Genomic DNA, 17240 nt, shown 5'->3' with positions numbered 1-17240 from the left:
GCAGGCCACAGGAGACCCACCTTCTAATTGGCACACATAGCAACTGTCAACTAAGCAACCTAACATGACAGAGGTAGCACTTTGGGGTTATTTTCTTTATTATTTTGCTTGTATTTACAATGCAAATATGCTGATTATTTCAGTAAATACCAAAAAAGGGCAAAAAATCAAGCCTGGAGTTAGACACTGAATAACAGCCAAATAATAACTCATACATTATTTTTTAGCAATGGAAATTTAACAAAATATCAGGAAGTAAACTTTTTTAAAAGTGAAAGCAACAAATGGGGTGAAGGACTCCTTACTATAAATAGCAAAAAAGGATCAAAAATAGAGCAGAGGAAGTTCAAAATTCCATTGACGCACAAACCACCTGTTTTTGGCAGTCTGTTTTTATTACGTAGGAGCAAACTATTGACTACCATGAAACAGGCTTATTGCAATCAATAGGACTGCATGGTGGTTCAGTGGTTCACACTGTTGTCTTGGAGCAGTGGGATCTTGAGTTTGCTTCCAACACTTCAAAAGAACATACTAGTTACCTAGTTACTTAGCTCTAGAGTGTTATCTTAAATAGGGAAATTAGATTCCGGGCCCCCATTGATGACAACTTCTGTACAGTGCTGTAGTACAATGGCATGCCAAAAGTCATGGGATAGCAGTACGTAAATTATGAAGTGGTGTTAACTCAAGTGATGGCTTGGTGTGCTACACCTGTATAAGTTAGGAGGTGTTATCTTGTGAGTGAGGTTGAATTCTGCCCAGAATGCTCATGGCAAGGCAATGTAAGTTCCAATGAGGCATGATAGTAGGTGCCAAACATTCCAGTTATTGGGGCTAAACTGAATTACTAGGTACAGCAAAGACTGGCACCGATTCAAATTCTTTGTTCTAATTTCCTACAATCCCATTTTGTTTTAATTCTATCATAAAAGTAAGTTACGATTCTTAAGTGTAGCTATCACGTCCATTCCTCTTGAGGAAACCGACCAACAGAGGATGGGGACAGGCTGAATGTGTAATATATGCTGTACAACCTTTAAAAAGTCAATTGTCAATAAGACTGACTACACCACTGTTTATGGCTTTTGCCATGTGACAGATTCTTTCAACTTTTATGCAACTTTCGCACAGTTTATTTCTCACTCCACATCTTGCTAACTGATTATGCAAGTCACATGAAAAGGTAGTGAAATTTGCATCTATGTGCAATTGCAAAAAATGTAGTGTAGCCCTGGACTTCACAGACATAACATGAAGTTCATGCTTTGAAACAGTATATTCTAGTAGTTAGTTACCGTAACATTCCCTGGATATGAACTTCCAAGCAAACTAGTAGGTTTTACGGCCTTCATTATAGACCTCAGTCCTCACCTCTCCTCTTCTGAGATCCAAAATTAATATATAGTCTCTAAAGATAAAAGCTATAAACGTAACAAAATCCACAAAAATGCTAAATTCTAATTACATTTTGAGGGCTTCATTTTGGGGATAAGGCAGAATACGGATATTCCGGGCAGATTTTAATAGCTACATATAGTAAAGCCTGAAATCTATTGCATTTGGAATGACTAGCCGTCCTTTCCCACATTATATTACACATTTTTCAAAGCAGTCAGGTAACCTCAGGTCTTAATAAAAGTTTAAAAAGTTCACTAGACTTTAAATAGATTTTCGTATTTGGGGACATGGGAATCTCTGTATCTATTATGTAGTAAGAGTTATAGAGACTGATCTGTAATAATGAATGCTCAGGGTCATTTTACCCAGAGACCATTTTATGGAGAGGACTTTTCTCATCTTAATTGTATGTACAGTATGTCTCTGAATAAATATGACCTGGCTTGGTACCTTTAAAGAGCATATTCATTAAAATATATGACAATTTACTGGCTATTCACATGCCAATAGTCATGAGGAGATTCAGGGTCGGATTTGCCCACAAGAATACCCAATGACTCTGACACAGTAGTAAGCCATAAAGATCCAGTCGAGTAAAACCCTATTTGAAGATGACTTTGGAGGGTCTATTTCTAATGGGTTCATTCCCTAACCTATTAAACTTTACTGATTCTATCTGTCTATCTATCTATCATCTATCTATTATCTATCCATCTCATATCTATCCATCTCATATCTATCCATCTCGTATCTATCCATCTCGTATCTATCCATCTCGTATCTATCTATCTCGTATCTATCCATCTCGTATCTATCCATCTTGTATCTATCCATCTCGTATCTATCCATCTATCTATCTATCCATCTCGTATCTATCTATCTATCTATCTATCTATCTATCTATCTATCTATCTATCTATCTATCTAATCAACTACCTTCCTATACTCAGTAGATTAGTTGACCGTTTTTTCTTCTTCTGTGCTGCTGAACATCTTGTGATGGATTAATAAATGGTTAACAGCTCATCTGCATCTCAATTAATGGTCCTTCTTAATTCCTTTGCAATAACAAAAGACAAAGACCAAACTCTTATTTAGAGCTGGAACCTCTGCCGGAGCACAATGAATTGCTTTTAAATCATCCTCATTTAATCGCACACAGATTGTCAGGGAAAAATTTAGTATAATCTAGTTATGATTTTGTAGTCCCCTAGGGCTTTCGGTTGGGCTTAATCCTATTCATAGTCTAAATGACCTGCCATGCACGGTGCTGTATGTGTACCAAATCATCGTTGGAGATGTAGGCTGTGACTGGTAATTTATCACCCAGCTACATCATGAGCCCGAGACGATGATTTGACTTTAAACATGGACAGAATCTCTTACTCGATGGAGCTGAATAATTTAGAATTTAAAAAATTCTGTCATAGTAAAATATACAATCGTTATATTTAACTGTGCTGATAGAGAGAAGCAATCAGGTTGTCATCTCAGTGTATGGTGATACTGTCTCCGCTGGTTTCAGGCTGCCTTAATTCTCTCTTGTAATCAGATGGGATTCTCCCAGGGCTTGCAGAAGGAAAGGCAAGAAATCTAATCAGACTTGCAAACAGCATCACGGCTCAGGATGTTGTCGCTTCCAAATATTTTACATTTTGATAAAGTGGAAGCAAGTTTATTTTATATAGCGATCTGAAGACTAGGTAGGACTGGATCATAAGGAAGGCCGTGGGGCCTTTACCACCTTGGAGACCTAAGGAGCCTCCACTACCCAATGTAATGGAGTTACTGACTTGGGTGTGTCCCTAACTCTTGACAGACTTTAGTGGAGAAGGTCAGGTTCTTGTGCAGTCACTTCTCCTATAAGTGGCTGTGGTAGGACATCAGGTCATATACAGAGCCTAAAGGTGGGAGCGAGCATCACCAAATCTTTTGCCTAGAGGTGCGGTCTACCATCGCAAATAATTATTATTGATCTCTAGTCTTTAAACTATTCACATGAAGACCGGCTTTATAACTTAACTTCCCTATTAGACTGAAACTGGGGCATGTGGGATCAAGGTAAGGTTCTAATGGCCAAAAAATGGTGATTGTCTTGTTGGAAAACATCATGCCATGTATGTGATCCTTCCCTTTTCTATGAGACATAGGAATGATTAACCAGTGAATGTACCCACGAACTTGGGAGTAGCACTATGCATAGAAAGAAAATATCCACTGCACTTTGCTAGCTTACTCTCACTTCACCTTAAGGATTGTGGGAGTCACAGCAGCAATCAAAGCTTATCCTATCCACATACCATGACTTCTGTTTGTAAAAGACACTTTTGATAATTCTAATGTTACTTTTACATAGGCTGACTTTTGGGAAAAAAATTGCTCGAAGATGTAATTTTCAGTAATAGTTGTCTTGTATAAAAGTGGGACCCTACATGCAAGTGCGTGAGAAATTGCAGGCAGTCATTTATCTACAAACAACTGCTTGTCCACTGTGAATGGAGGTGGGCTACCGGAAGTCATCTCCAGTCCGCTCCACCTCCATTCACTTAATAACTATCGTTCCTAAGTGAAAGCACAGGCGATATAGTCATTGGGATGAACTAAGCGCCTGACAAACTTCAAAATAGTGTTTAAAGTGAACAGATCCTAATAGAAATTTCCCACCAGAGATAAGCAAATTAATTCAGTCCCCAATGATTTGCCAATCTGATCAATCCACCAATTTAAGGAATACAAATTTAGGTGAACTGATTCATTGATTAATCCTTTTTATTTGCTGGAAGCTAGCATCAAACATCTCAGAATGATTAGCCACTCTACTCAATGTAACCTAATGGCAGGAGTATCAAAATCCATCCATGGGTTGGCGAAATTTGAAACACAGCAATAAATTCTCTTATCTCTAATTGCCACCGAACCATTAGAATGACTCAAACTGCTTTTATGTGTATGTGCAGTTGTGTACACAGAAGAGTGCCACAGCAAAGGTCAAAATGGGTCGACCATCATGGTACTGAGTTTTGCCACGCAGGATAGAAAGGGCTGGTGTCTACCTCTCTTTCCATAACTATAAGGCCAATTTCCCATCCTTGTGTGCTAGCAATGCACCTCTACAGAGGGAAGTCCTTCACACATTTACACACCTGGTAGCAAATGCGATAGGATTAGAGATGAGCGAACGTACTCGGTAAAGCACTACTCGTCCGAGTAATGTGCTTTATCCGAGTACCTCCCTGCTCGTCCTGAAAGATTCGGGGAGCGCCGCGGAGCGGGGAGCTGCAGGGGAGAGCGGGGAGGAACGGAGGGGAGATCTCTCTCTCCTTCTCTCCCGCCCGCTCTCCCCTGCTCCCCGCCGCAACTCACCTGTCAGCAGCGGCGCTCCCCGAATCTTTCAGGACGAGCGGGGAGGTACTCGGATAAAGCACATTACTCGGACGAGTAGTGCTTTACCGAGTACGTTTGCTCATCTCTAGATAGGATCAATCAAGGTTGGGCCCCTTTTCTCTAAAGGGTCGCCTTGAAGCCTCATGGTCTTCTTCAGTAGTGATTTTCCATCACTAAGAGTCCCTTTACACTGTAATCATTGACGAGTAATTGTTAGATTGAGCGATTTGCATGATATTTGCTAGATGTAAACGCATTCAGCGAACGAACAATCAGCAATAAATCGTTAGACTATGGCTGATTGGATCTTTCATGTAGACCAAAAATTCCTGCTGCAAATCCTTTCATGTAAATGGGCATTGTAACAATTTGGTGGATAGAAAGCAGTGGTAGAAGGGTTGAATAGAGGTTATGTTTGAACGAACTATCTAAACTACCCAATGATTGTTCAGTGTAAACGCATGCCAAGCAAACGATATATGATCGGTACTTCACCGCTGGTCTCATGCTTGTTCCAATTTATCTTGCCGAGTAAAAGGGCCCTACCACTTTACATGCAGTAAATGAGCTCTGATGTGTTCAATTCCAGTTTTATAGATAACTTCATAAGGACAGCATTCTATATGTTATCCAAAGCTCAAACAATAGACAACAAAACAATGTCGAAATTAATAGGATATCAACCTCTTTTCCTGAGCGTAAGGTAACGGAAAGAATGTGACCCTTTCATCCTTTTATTGTCACATATTTCTTTCTCTTGGGAACGTAGGCAGAGAAGTAATAAAGGATCAGCATACAATATATGTACACAAGTACGAGAGCTGGCATGGTTACGTTTACATACATTATATAACCACTTCTTCACTCTTTGTCTGGATGTAAAGAGCCTTGTCCTTGACGGATGCCGTACACAACTGATTGGCTGACGCTGGGAGCGACATGACATGTCTAAAGAATGGAGGTGGGTTCATTCCTGATATTTTAATAAATGAAATTGCATGGAGTTGTTGAAAACAAAATGCTTGTTTTATTGCCTTGACCTTGTGTGGAACCTTTCAAACACCGCCAATGTTTGCTGTGTGACAATACTATTTAATATGGTGCCTTTTATATGGTAGGAGAAAGAAAAATCAGTCTCATAGTCATGTAAGACCATGTTCTGTCTGTTTACAGTACACCGCTTTATACGGCATAGAAAATGCTTCAAGGACGACCTTTTTGTATTTTTAGGTCCAAAAATTATATGTTGTTTCAGTAGGGGGGAAAAAAAGAAAAATCACATAAAAATCACATCTACATGTGAGTGCCATGCGATTTTTTTTCTTTTACTCTCGAAGGAAATAATGGGTGATATTTCCCAAAAAATAGGACATGCTTGGACTTTTCCATCTTGGTCTCTTGGTCCGAGAGAAAAAATTGCCCATGTGTACAGTGTAAACACATAGAAGATGGGTCGGAACTTGCAGAAGGAAATCGCCCGTGTGATATGGCTTGGTATATTTATATATGTCTACAGAGGTAGAAGCGACCTCTGCAGGAAAAATGTAGCACTACATATTGTCCAAATGTAACACATGGCCAGATGAGGTTGGTCAGAGCAAGATTTTTGTCAGTCGCTGTCATCTCCGGTTGATAAAAGGGGGTCCTAAGCAGGGGACCGCTGTCTATGAGGTCTGCACACTTCAATAGGGTACGTAGAAAAAGACGCTTTGTTGCACATAAATTGAACGAGTCCAGCCTTTCCTTGGTTTTAGGGCTCCTTCACATGGGCATATTTGCATGTGCAATACCCATTGATTTTAATGGGTTTATTCATTGACATTACCATAATTTGTGCGCGCGTTTCGGTTGCACAAAAAAACAAATAGATCATTTCTATTGTTCTGCGTATTTGCTTACTAAAGGTCCCCGTAGAAATCGATGGGGTGTGTGGAAATGCGAGCGCAATCTGCAAGGAGATATGTGAAACACTGCTTAATTGCGCTGGAAAAAGAACACATCTGAAACTAATTAGCCTTTTCAATCGGTGCGTTGGTTTGCCGCGTGCAAATGAGCATGCCATGCAGGCAGAAAAACTACAGAAAAATACGCCGACATGTGTGCAAAAAAGCCCCGTTCACAGCACAAAGACATTTGCGCTTACGCTTGTGTGAAGCCGGCCTTATAAAGGATCTATTGAAGACTCTAGATTTATAAGGTTTCTGCTTCAACAGGAAAAGCCATAGTCATTGCACTGCAGTACGCCATAATAAACAATTTCCGAATATTTACATAAATGGCTAATTATCGTGTAAAGCTGAACAGTAGGGGTGAAATAATTAAAGAGAGATCACCTGCTAATAATGGTAATTAATATGTAACTATATTGCTATTTAATATACTTTAATAATAACTAGCCAGCATGTTCAAGATTCCATTAGTGACACTCCATTAAAAGATTATGAAAACTATTACCTAGAATACCGTGACACACTATTCTTGTACAATGAAGTAAAATTACATATATAACAGCAATGTTTATTGTGCTAGCAGTAGAATTACTAAGTATAAAGCTGGGCTCACACGATTCCGCATGCGGGAGGCTCGCGGCGGTTTCCCGGCTGTGAGCCTGTCTGGTGACCCTGCGTACCTCACTAAACTGTATTGCTAATGATTGTGAGGGCTTGCAGGGGGTTATGGGCAGTACAGGTTTTTGTTCTTTGCTTGAGTGTATTTCCTGCGCCGTAGCTTAGCAATGAGAAGGGTAACAAGGTAATGTTAATTGCGTATGGGCTGCAGGTGGGATGCCTCCGCTGACTTCAATGGAGGCTGTCTGTGTGGATTCCGTGGCAAAATAGAGCATGCTGCGATTTTTCTTCCACTCGTGGAATACGCAAAGTACATGCCTTTCAATGCCCATGTTTCACCGTGGATCATCCGTGCGGACTGCAAGCACGGAATCCGCAATTCAAATCCGTTCATGTGAGACTGGCCTTAAGCATTGTGTCTATTATATTTAGTGTTGCTTATCTTGATTGTCCAGGCAATAAAATCATCCTGAATTCTGCAAAATTGAATGAGGTTAGTACGAACCGATTTTTGGTGCAAATCGTGGGGAAATCAAATTTCCCATAATACCCTCTGCAGAGGTCAGCGTGCAGCCAATCAGTAGCCAGGGTGGCTTGTTGGTGTTACCAAATGTGTACTTCATCTTGCATATGGGCAGCAGTTTCATTTGACATATGCATCACATGACCTAGCCATATATAACAATGTAACCTACGCCCATTTTATAGTTGAGCCCAGGACAGAGAAGCAGCATCACATTTATGTGCCTACATAACACTTGGTCTGTTGTTCGAAGTCACCAGTCTGGACACTACAAATTATTTGCAGACCTTACGCAGCTAGCAGTGGGGTTTGGGGAATTCAATTACGCTGCACCAAACAAAGGCAGCACACAAAGATGCAAGCTTTATTCTGTGAACTTCTACTCTCACATATCGTGCCTCCCAGGTTTTGTGGCTAATTTAGTTGGCTCTGCTTAATTAGGTAATATAAAAACAAAATTAAAAGCAAACAGGGAAACAGCAAATACACACAGTGCGTAACAGCGGCCTCAGATGTCATTCAAAGTTGCTTGTCCAGCCACTACGAATTATTTTCAGGCCTTATGCAGCGGTTTTCTGCAAACTACAAAGTTAGACGATAAGTTATATAAAACTACACTAAAAAGTGAACCCAAAAAAGATCTAAATAAAAAATAAAAGAGCATGGGGCCAAGTTGGCACTTCAAGCGGCTTCCACTGAAACAACAGCTCCATATCCTGCAGGGGCAAGACAAGCCCATTGCCAGTCCTTAGAAGTGGTTCTGCCCATGTGTTACATCTGCAGCACACAGAACAGGTCATAGAGTGGATGACACAGCATGCCTCAAGTACCATCACCTTCTCTCCCTCCCAGTTGAAGGCACACAGCAGTCAGTCTGCACCAGTCAGCCATTTACTTCACCCAGTGCCAAAGCCCCCACGCTATCCAAAGCAGTCCACATGGATCAGTCTGAGGAGCTGTTTGGTCATTCAGAATCATGGATTTCAACTGGGCATTCCAAAGAACCAGAGGGAAAAAACTAAACATTGAATGCACTGATGAAGATGAGAGTGGGCCAGTACACGTGGTCAGCCATCCACAGGCAATGTGCACTCAGGGGGATGTGGAAACGGAGGTGCCAGCACCCGGTACTCACTGTGACATAGAGTTCAGTTAGAAGGAGAAGGATGATGACGAGGAAGAGGAGGTGGAAGACGATGAAGTACTCACTCTCAATGGAAGAGGCAGGAAGAGTTATCATAGTAGTTTTCAGAGGGAAGAGAAAGAGGCGGATGTTGTGGGGCAGCACCATGCCAAGGCAGCTAACAGGATATCCCAGAAAAACAAAAGTGCAGTGCTGCCACCGTCAGGTACTACTAGTCACAGCAGCAGCAGCATCAAGTCCATAGCTAGATCTGCTCACAGGACCTGTGCAGTCTGGGCATTTTGGAAACCACAAGTGATTATAGAAGAGTAGTCATCTGCAAGATGTGCCGTAAGCATTTAAAACACAGCAACAACATAAACAAGCTCAACACAACAAGTATGAACAGTCACATGAGCTCTAATCACCCACTGCCTTGGAGAGTCTACTTGGACCAGAGGACAAAGAGTTAGTCTTATCCTGCTCCCTCTTCTGCTGTTGTAGCTGCCTCTTCCTCCATCTCCCTTCATGTTCATGCAGTAGTCTCTGAGAACAGAGGCAGTTTTGTATTGGGGCAGTAGCTTGTCTACTTCAGGCCTCTCCTTTGCAATCAGGCTGTAGGCTTCACAGCCAGGAGAGGGAAACAGAGCAGAAATTGAGCCGCCACCATCACGACCACCTATACCGACATTGACATTAACCATATTCCAGCATGTCCCAGGTCAGCAGCCCTCCATCCCCCAGCTATAGGAATGTAAAAAAATACCACCTCAACTATCCACATGCACTGTACCTGAATGCAAGCTTTGCACAGCTGCTTGCAATGAAAATGTTGCCCTTCAGTCTAGTGGACACAAACGCCTTCCACAACATGATGCTGTGCGCTAACTCACAGTACCAGATACCCAGCAGCCATTTTTGGCCCAAAAAGCCGTCCCTGCCTGCACTGCCATGTGAGTGATAACGTATCCCTGGCATAGAAGAATGCTGTCAGTTAAAGGGTGCGGCTAACGTGGTCCAGAAATCATGGTCAGGAGACTTACATATCCTAACAGCACAATGTCCTGCAGGTGCAGCATAAAGCTAAAAGTGGTGACCTGCGTTTCATGGTACCCCTAAGGCCTCATGTCCACGGGCAAAATAGGATTTTAAATCCGCAGCGGATCACCCGCATTCGGATCCGCATCCCATAGGGATGCATTGACCACCCGCGGGTAGATAAATACCCGCGGATGGTCAATAAAAGTGAATTTTAAAAAATGGAGCATGAAAAAAAATGTGACATGCTCCATTTTTGTGCGGGCGGGAGACCTAAAATAAGAATAACTTACCCGCAGCGGACCGGGCAAGTCTTCTCTTCTTCACGGCCGGATCTTCTTGCTTCGGCCCGGCAGATGTGCCCGGCACATGCGCGCGGCACGCTGCCGGCGTGCCGAGTACATCCGCCGGCCGAAGAAAGAAGATCCGGTGGTGAAGAAGAGAAGACCTTCCCGGTCCGCTGCGGGTAAGTTTATTCTTATTTATTCTTCTTTTCAGCGCTCATGTCCGCGGGGCAGGAGGGACCCGCTACGGATTCTCCATGGAGAATCCGTAGCGGGCCTGATTTTCAACGTGGACATGAGGCCTAAGAGTTGTTTGACATTTATCCTCGACTGTCCCCTACTTAACGACTTCCTCCTTCTCTTCCTCCACCTCTTTGTACCACCTTTCAGCACCTTCCACATCAGCACATATATCCATATGTGACAAAACCCGACCTTCATATAGTGCTGCATGTGGTAAATGCCAAAATGCTATCCTTAAAACTTATGGCTAGGAAAGTGCAGCCACATGGCCCAAGAGCTGCTGATGGTGGCAGACCCCAAACAATCTGAAGCCAGGCACAGTTGTGTGTGACAATGGGACAAATCCATTGGCAGCCCTTTGCCTCAGCAATCTCAACCATGTACCTTGCCTGGCCCATGTGATTAACCTGGTAGTGCAGCGCTCCCTGGAAAAGTACCCAAATCCAGTGATGGAAAAGGCCAAGAAATGTGGTCAGTGTCTAACGTGTTAACAAAGATTCAACAAACCTATCATATGCCGTGTGATAGGTTTGGTACATTTTTGTAGACACATTACGCTGCCTGTCCACAGGCGATTGTTCATTGTGTTACCTGTGGCGATAATCCAGCCGCAGGTAACGCAGTGAATGCTTTCCATAGCATTGCTATGGAAAGCGCAGCCACGGCGTCCACGAGCGGAGAATCATAGAGATTCTCCGCTCACAGGATCTAAATCGCAGCATGCCTGTCAGATAGGCTCACCACTGAGACCTGTTAGCGGTCCCCCCTGCTCCCCCGTGGCGAAATATCGCTGGTGATATTCCACAATATCCTTGGACAGGAGGCCTTAGACACTTTTCTTCATGTGTCTCTTGGTTGGCTTACTTTACACCACTATTTGGTGCCAAAACTGTAACAAATATTAAATCAACCATCTGAACTCGGAAAAACAAAGATGGCTGCCGCAGTTCTCTGACTACCTGATACACAATGTAGTCTAAGACACAACATCCTGCTCTGACTGGCCAGTGCTATCAACACTAATGTAAGTGATAAAATACTAGCTGCCTGCAGCGCCCACTAGAGGAAGTTTACTGCATGCTAATTATGCATTCAACTCAATAATAAATTAGCCTGCAGTTAGCTCCCCCTAGTGGAGGCTGCAGACTGACAGACTTTTATGATTTAACTCTGTATGGAATTTCTGCTTTGTATCAGAGCTCCACTTACTATAAAGACACTTATTACAAAAATTAATCAGCACAGAAAGTTGGGCCTACAATTTATGATGATAGAAGGTAATTGACATACTGTATGTAGCAGCCTTTACTGACTGTCATATATATATAGCTACAGGCACTGGCGTAACTATAGAGGATGCAGGGATGCGGTTGCACCCGGGCCCAGGACTCTTCGGGGGCCCATAAGGCCTCTCTTCTCCACATAGGGAGCCCAGTACTATGAATAAAGCTTTATAGGTGGTGGCCCTGTTACAAGTTTTGCACTGGGGCCCTGAAGCTTCAATGCCTCTGTCTACAGGGCATGTGTGGAATCAATGGTTCAAAGGGATATACACTTTACAGGACATTAAGAGGAGGTTGACTTAAACAGTGGATGAGTTATTGGTTACCAACACACACTTGCCTATCCATCCATCCATCTCTGCTAAAAGACCTTCAGCAGAATCTGTAAGCATTGTATTCAGATAAAGGGAAAAAAACGCCTCCTCCATTATATAGAGTGGGACTTTGTTGTTCCTACTTCCAATTTTTTTAAACTTTGTTCTTGGCACAAAACGAGATCACTGTCATTTCATCTCACCCATATTCTATGTTGATCAGTAATTACCAGCAGAAAGCTGAGCTTGCAAAATATATTCCAACCGTATACCGGGGCCAGCAGGCTCTGGCTGTTATTACTGCACAGGATTCTAATGGTTTCTCTGTATTCAGCTTACCCCAATTAGCCTTTCTGTAATAGAAGAGTTGTTTTCTAATTTACCGATAAAATGCAAATATAAAGTTGTGGCTGGAAAAAAGAAATGCTCCTTGGCCATAAGGTTTATTGTGTAGGACATTTTCAGGAGGTGGGTAACTTTAATAACAGGTTGGACAGAAGTTGCAGGAATGTTCGTTGGCGTCCTGGGTTCCTGTCTCAGTTCACTAACTGACTAGAGAGAGAGATGGAGAGGGCAAGAGAGGGCAAAGGCAATTTGAAATGGTTCCACAGGGACTACATTTCGATTTAAGACGCTCATAAGCACAATGGATTTTGGTAGCATCAACCTAGGCCCCGGGGAACAGTAGTTTACAATCACCAAATCACCTTATATAATTCAGAGAAATTTGGAATGGATACAAACGCGAGCGGCTCGCTCACAAAATGCTACATTATTTTTTACTAGAGCTCAGGGTGGTCCCAGAAAGTTAAGACTGAGGTTAATGACAAATCAGTATGTGGGAGCAAGTGCGGCATCTGCTTGCAATGTGTTAGCCTGCCGAGAAAGGATGGTCTAGTTTCCCTATAACACTAATGACATTTTCATAATGTTCAATCAAACGCATACATTTATCCCTCCATCTGCATACATTAAACTAGGTGAGGCAATTTCAGCTATTGTTCACTACAGCACTACGGCTTTGCCGAAATAAAATTGAATAAAACAGACAGCGAGAGAATGATAGTCTCACTGACTGGAGTGTTGATGACCTCTTTTTCACTCTTGAGATTTTTGTATATTTTTCAGATGTGGTTTTTTTGGGGAGGGCGAGGGGGGGGGTGTCGGGGAGTTTAGTTTTGATAAACTTGCTGTATGAAAGTAGCTGGGATAACATAGGCCTGTATGTTCTACGGTTTTACTGGTCAGGCATGCTTAGTGACTTCAAATTCTGTAATGACAGTTTGAATGAATGCACACTTGTCGGTAACTGGCCATCGGCATTGTGGGAGACGTAGTTTTTGTACTGCATTTTAATTAACAATGTGGAAATCTGAAGCTGACTGGAAAGCAGCAGCGGTGCAGGTCAGCAAAAAAGGTACTGGAGGTCAGTTCGACAATGAAAATGAATGTTTGGAATAACGACAGTAAGTGGAAACATTAGGAACATTCTGAAGATTTTGCACTGACTTTGGAATATCTTTTTAAGGCCTTCTGAATACGGGCGGATTTGCATTGCGGAGTCCGCGGTGGTCATCTACTTTTAGACTTCGCAGCAAATCCCGCCCCTAGCATGCTATGGCAAATCGCAATTTCATCTCCATGAGCAGAAATCGATTGTGATTTTCCGCTCGCGGAGAAGAAATCTCAGCTAGCAGCAATTCTGTGCGAGCTACGCATAGACGGCTTCCATTAAAGTCAATGGAAGCCATCTGTCCTGCAGCACATCTGCAGTGAGCACTGCGGAAGTATCGCGGGATATGCGTTAAAGCCTAGCACTGGCAGCTACTGCGCATGCACAATGGAGCGCCGGCCGGCACAATCACAGCGCTGACAGAAGACACCGGACAGGTACGCAGGAGTTACTGGCCGGGCACCAGGTCGAACCCTGCTGGGGGAAACCCGCATAATGGGGTCCGACCCGCCCGTGTGCAGGAGGCCTTAGTTATAACACTCAGTAAGAATGATTATAACATTAAGTTTAATAAGATATATTAATTGCTACACATAATTAAAGGAACACGGTAGGCAAAACTAAAACACTAAGGGGTGGAGCACAAGTCAGGTATTTAAAAAAGAGCAAACTCCCTAGGAGCTGCAATAGTCATAAGTGTATCAGCTTTCACTAGAGAGTTCCTTTGAGGTCATTGCATGGGTTTTATTGGACTAGCAATGATTTAAAGGTGTTTGGATCCCTTTTCAGATCAATTGCTGCATCCACCCCATAGTCTATCGAACAGCAAACCCAGCACTGAATGCTGCAAACAGCTTTGGACACCATTCAAGTCAAAGGGCCAATCATTCATTTTAATGGAGACATTAGGCATATCAGAATGGAAGCCTTTCTAGCTCCATTTTTTCCTGTGGTGAAGATGTCAATCAAGACCCTCCCTCACATTATTATCTTAAAGGGAATGTGTCATCAGAAACTGACTATTATTTCACTGAAGTATTTATATTAAAAAAAAATATATATATGGTGTTTTTTTAACTTTTCATGGCACAATTTAAATTAATAAAATCCTACAGCTTCCACATTGACCACAGAGCCTAATAATAGTCTGGCACTTCGTGCTTTGTAGAGAAGACTTCTAGGTGTTTATCTCATAAGCCTGATGCTCACAGATCACTTTCTCCCCACCCTGCACAATGACCTCTGCATGGGTTGCAGAACATTTCCACATCACTCCCATTTAAAAAAAGTAGTCCCTAGTTCCCTCAAGTCTGTTGTGTATATGGGCCATGAAGCTACTGTAGAGAATAGCAAGCCTATTAGCCTTAGTGGCCACAGTAAAAATTGCAAGATTTATTTTACAATATATTTATAGTGCTTGGAAAATGGAAGAAAAAAAAATAACCAAAAATGAAAAAAAAGTAGCTTTAAAACTTGATTTATGCAATAGGTAATTTCTGATGACACATTCCATTTAAACTATTTTAAAGGGGTTTTCCTGGCAAATCCTATTTATAGGATAAGTGATTAATTGTTGATCGCCAAGTCAGCATTCTCATTTATGTCAATGGGAGTGAGGCCCTCTATGACGCTTCCATCTCTGACCCTGATGAGGTCATCCAGCCCCGCTGCACCAATAACAGGCCGGACAATCCTGCGGATAGGTCATCAGTAGACTTTGCCTGGAAGCCCCTTTAATCAGCATTTTTAAGGGAAAGGCTAAAATGAGATCTTCTGCTTCGACTTCCACTTTCAAAGCTAATACAAGAGCCAGGGGCGTAACTATAAGGGGTGCAGAGGTAGCAGTTGCTACTGGGCCCTGGAGCATTAGTGGGCCCAAAGGCCTCTCTATCATATAAGAAAACATCAAGATTATAAATGCACATGGATGATTGGGGGGGCCATATTACAGATTTTGCAGTGGGGTCCCCTAAATTTAGCCTCTACTTAATCTTTTAAGATTCTAGCAATTTCCCTGGTTACTGGTGTTGCATTGATGTTTTTTAAGAGACCCAACAATGCCGAGGAAAGTTGTAGGGGGAACCCATACTGAATTTTTGCCTCCAAGCCTACGAGCCTTTAACTACGCCACTGACAAGAGCCTTGACATGTACAGCTCTTCTACTCCTTTTGAGAACAATAGAGGGCATGACTATGGACATCCATTGATTTCAGTATGTTCCTGATTACCCCATGATTTCTCTGAAACATCACGATAATTAGTTTGAGTTATTTCTGGTCGATTCCCTATGGCAGAGAAGCCTAGTAACCAAAAACAGAACTTTTTATGGTTAACAGGAGGGTTGTGAAGTAAATTGTAAAATTCTATCTGTGGAGGGAAAAGAATCTGAGCAGATTTGAACTTGTCATTTCCTTACATCCCATGACTCATTACTACGGGCAAATTAAATGTTAAAATTTTAAGTGAAGGTGGCAGTTTTTGGGAGAGTTATTCTTTCTCGTTGACAGAGACACAACCTTACTAATCTCAGGCAGGAGGGTCACTGAAGACCTGGCAGAAATTGGGCTCATTGAAATCCTCTGAAGAAAGCATTAGGCGATAGAACATTGGAGATAATTAAATGGATTTGAAATAAGCTGTCTCTGAGTTTGAATCCCTGTACAAATAAGGACTATGAAAAAGGTAAAATAAATCTTAAATCTCAATTATGCTATGGGAGATATGGCAGGAGCACTGTGTGCGCTGAATAATTCTTCTGAAAGGCAAAAAATATTGACTTCCATAAAATAGCTGTCAGGGTCAGACACTCGTCGCACTTTGCATTCTACTCTGGTGTCTGCTGCTCCCTAAACCTCTTGTTCCTTTTGTGAAATCCGGAATACAGAGATTGCCATGATGAAGAATGAGGAGAGCTTTGGGAGCTATATGGCCTGTTTAGACCACTTAGGATTAAACATTTCTTTCCTAATTACATTTTTTCCCTCATATATTTTCTGATGTAGTATTTCCACCATCTAACATTTAAGAAGCTGTTTCCACAAGACAACCCCTATTCGTATGCTCATTTACAGCAAATAGACATAATAGAGAAGGTCCCTCGCTTGGGATTTCCCTCAATTTACCAGAGCAAAGAGCCACAAGGAAAAATGGCTTCCAATTCATTTCTGAAATACATGGTCGCACATTTGACATATACAGATGTATCTTTCTTTACCTTTCTTCTTAGCTGGTTATGTTCACATGATTTCGTGAAACTCTGTCACAAAATCTCTATCCTATAGGTATCTATTGTGGCCATCTCCCAATTCTGTTGCATATTGCATAATTCAAGAGTTTTGCTAGCATGACACAATACTGTATAAAATTGGTTGCATGAGAAAGTGCCGGGTGGACATATCTGTATATCAGTGGTCTAGGGGTTGCACATTTGGCAATCAGAAGCAGGTTCTGAAGCTTAAGGTGGGCGAGAGGTGTGACTTGAAGCTCCTGGGTTCCAATACAAAATCTGCAACAGGTCTCCCACCTACCTAGTGACATTTATAGGACTAGTGTCTTTTATTTGAGCCAGAGGCACATTTGGGCTCCCTAAGACTCTATTGAAGTATTTCTCAACCTTTACTGCCTTG

General features: G+C 42.1%; 1 protein-coding gene across 1 annotated transcript in view; it reads right to left on the bottom strand.

Annotated features, from left to right (window-relative positions):
• The window catches only part of CAMTA1 (calmodulin binding transcription activator 1), a 1430009-nt gene that overhangs the window by 821253 nt on the left and 591516 nt on the right, over window positions 1–17240 (bottom strand). The window lies entirely within an intron of this gene.

This window comes from Eleutherodactylus coqui, chromosome 6 (genome assembly GCF_035609145.1).
Source record: "Eleutherodactylus coqui strain aEleCoq1 chromosome 6, aEleCoq1.hap1, whole genome shotgun sequence".
NCBI lineage: Eukaryota > Metazoa > Chordata > Amphibia > Anura > Eleutherodactylidae > Eleutherodactylus > Eleutherodactylus coqui.
This window is presented reverse-complemented; position numbering and strand designations above follow the sequence as displayed.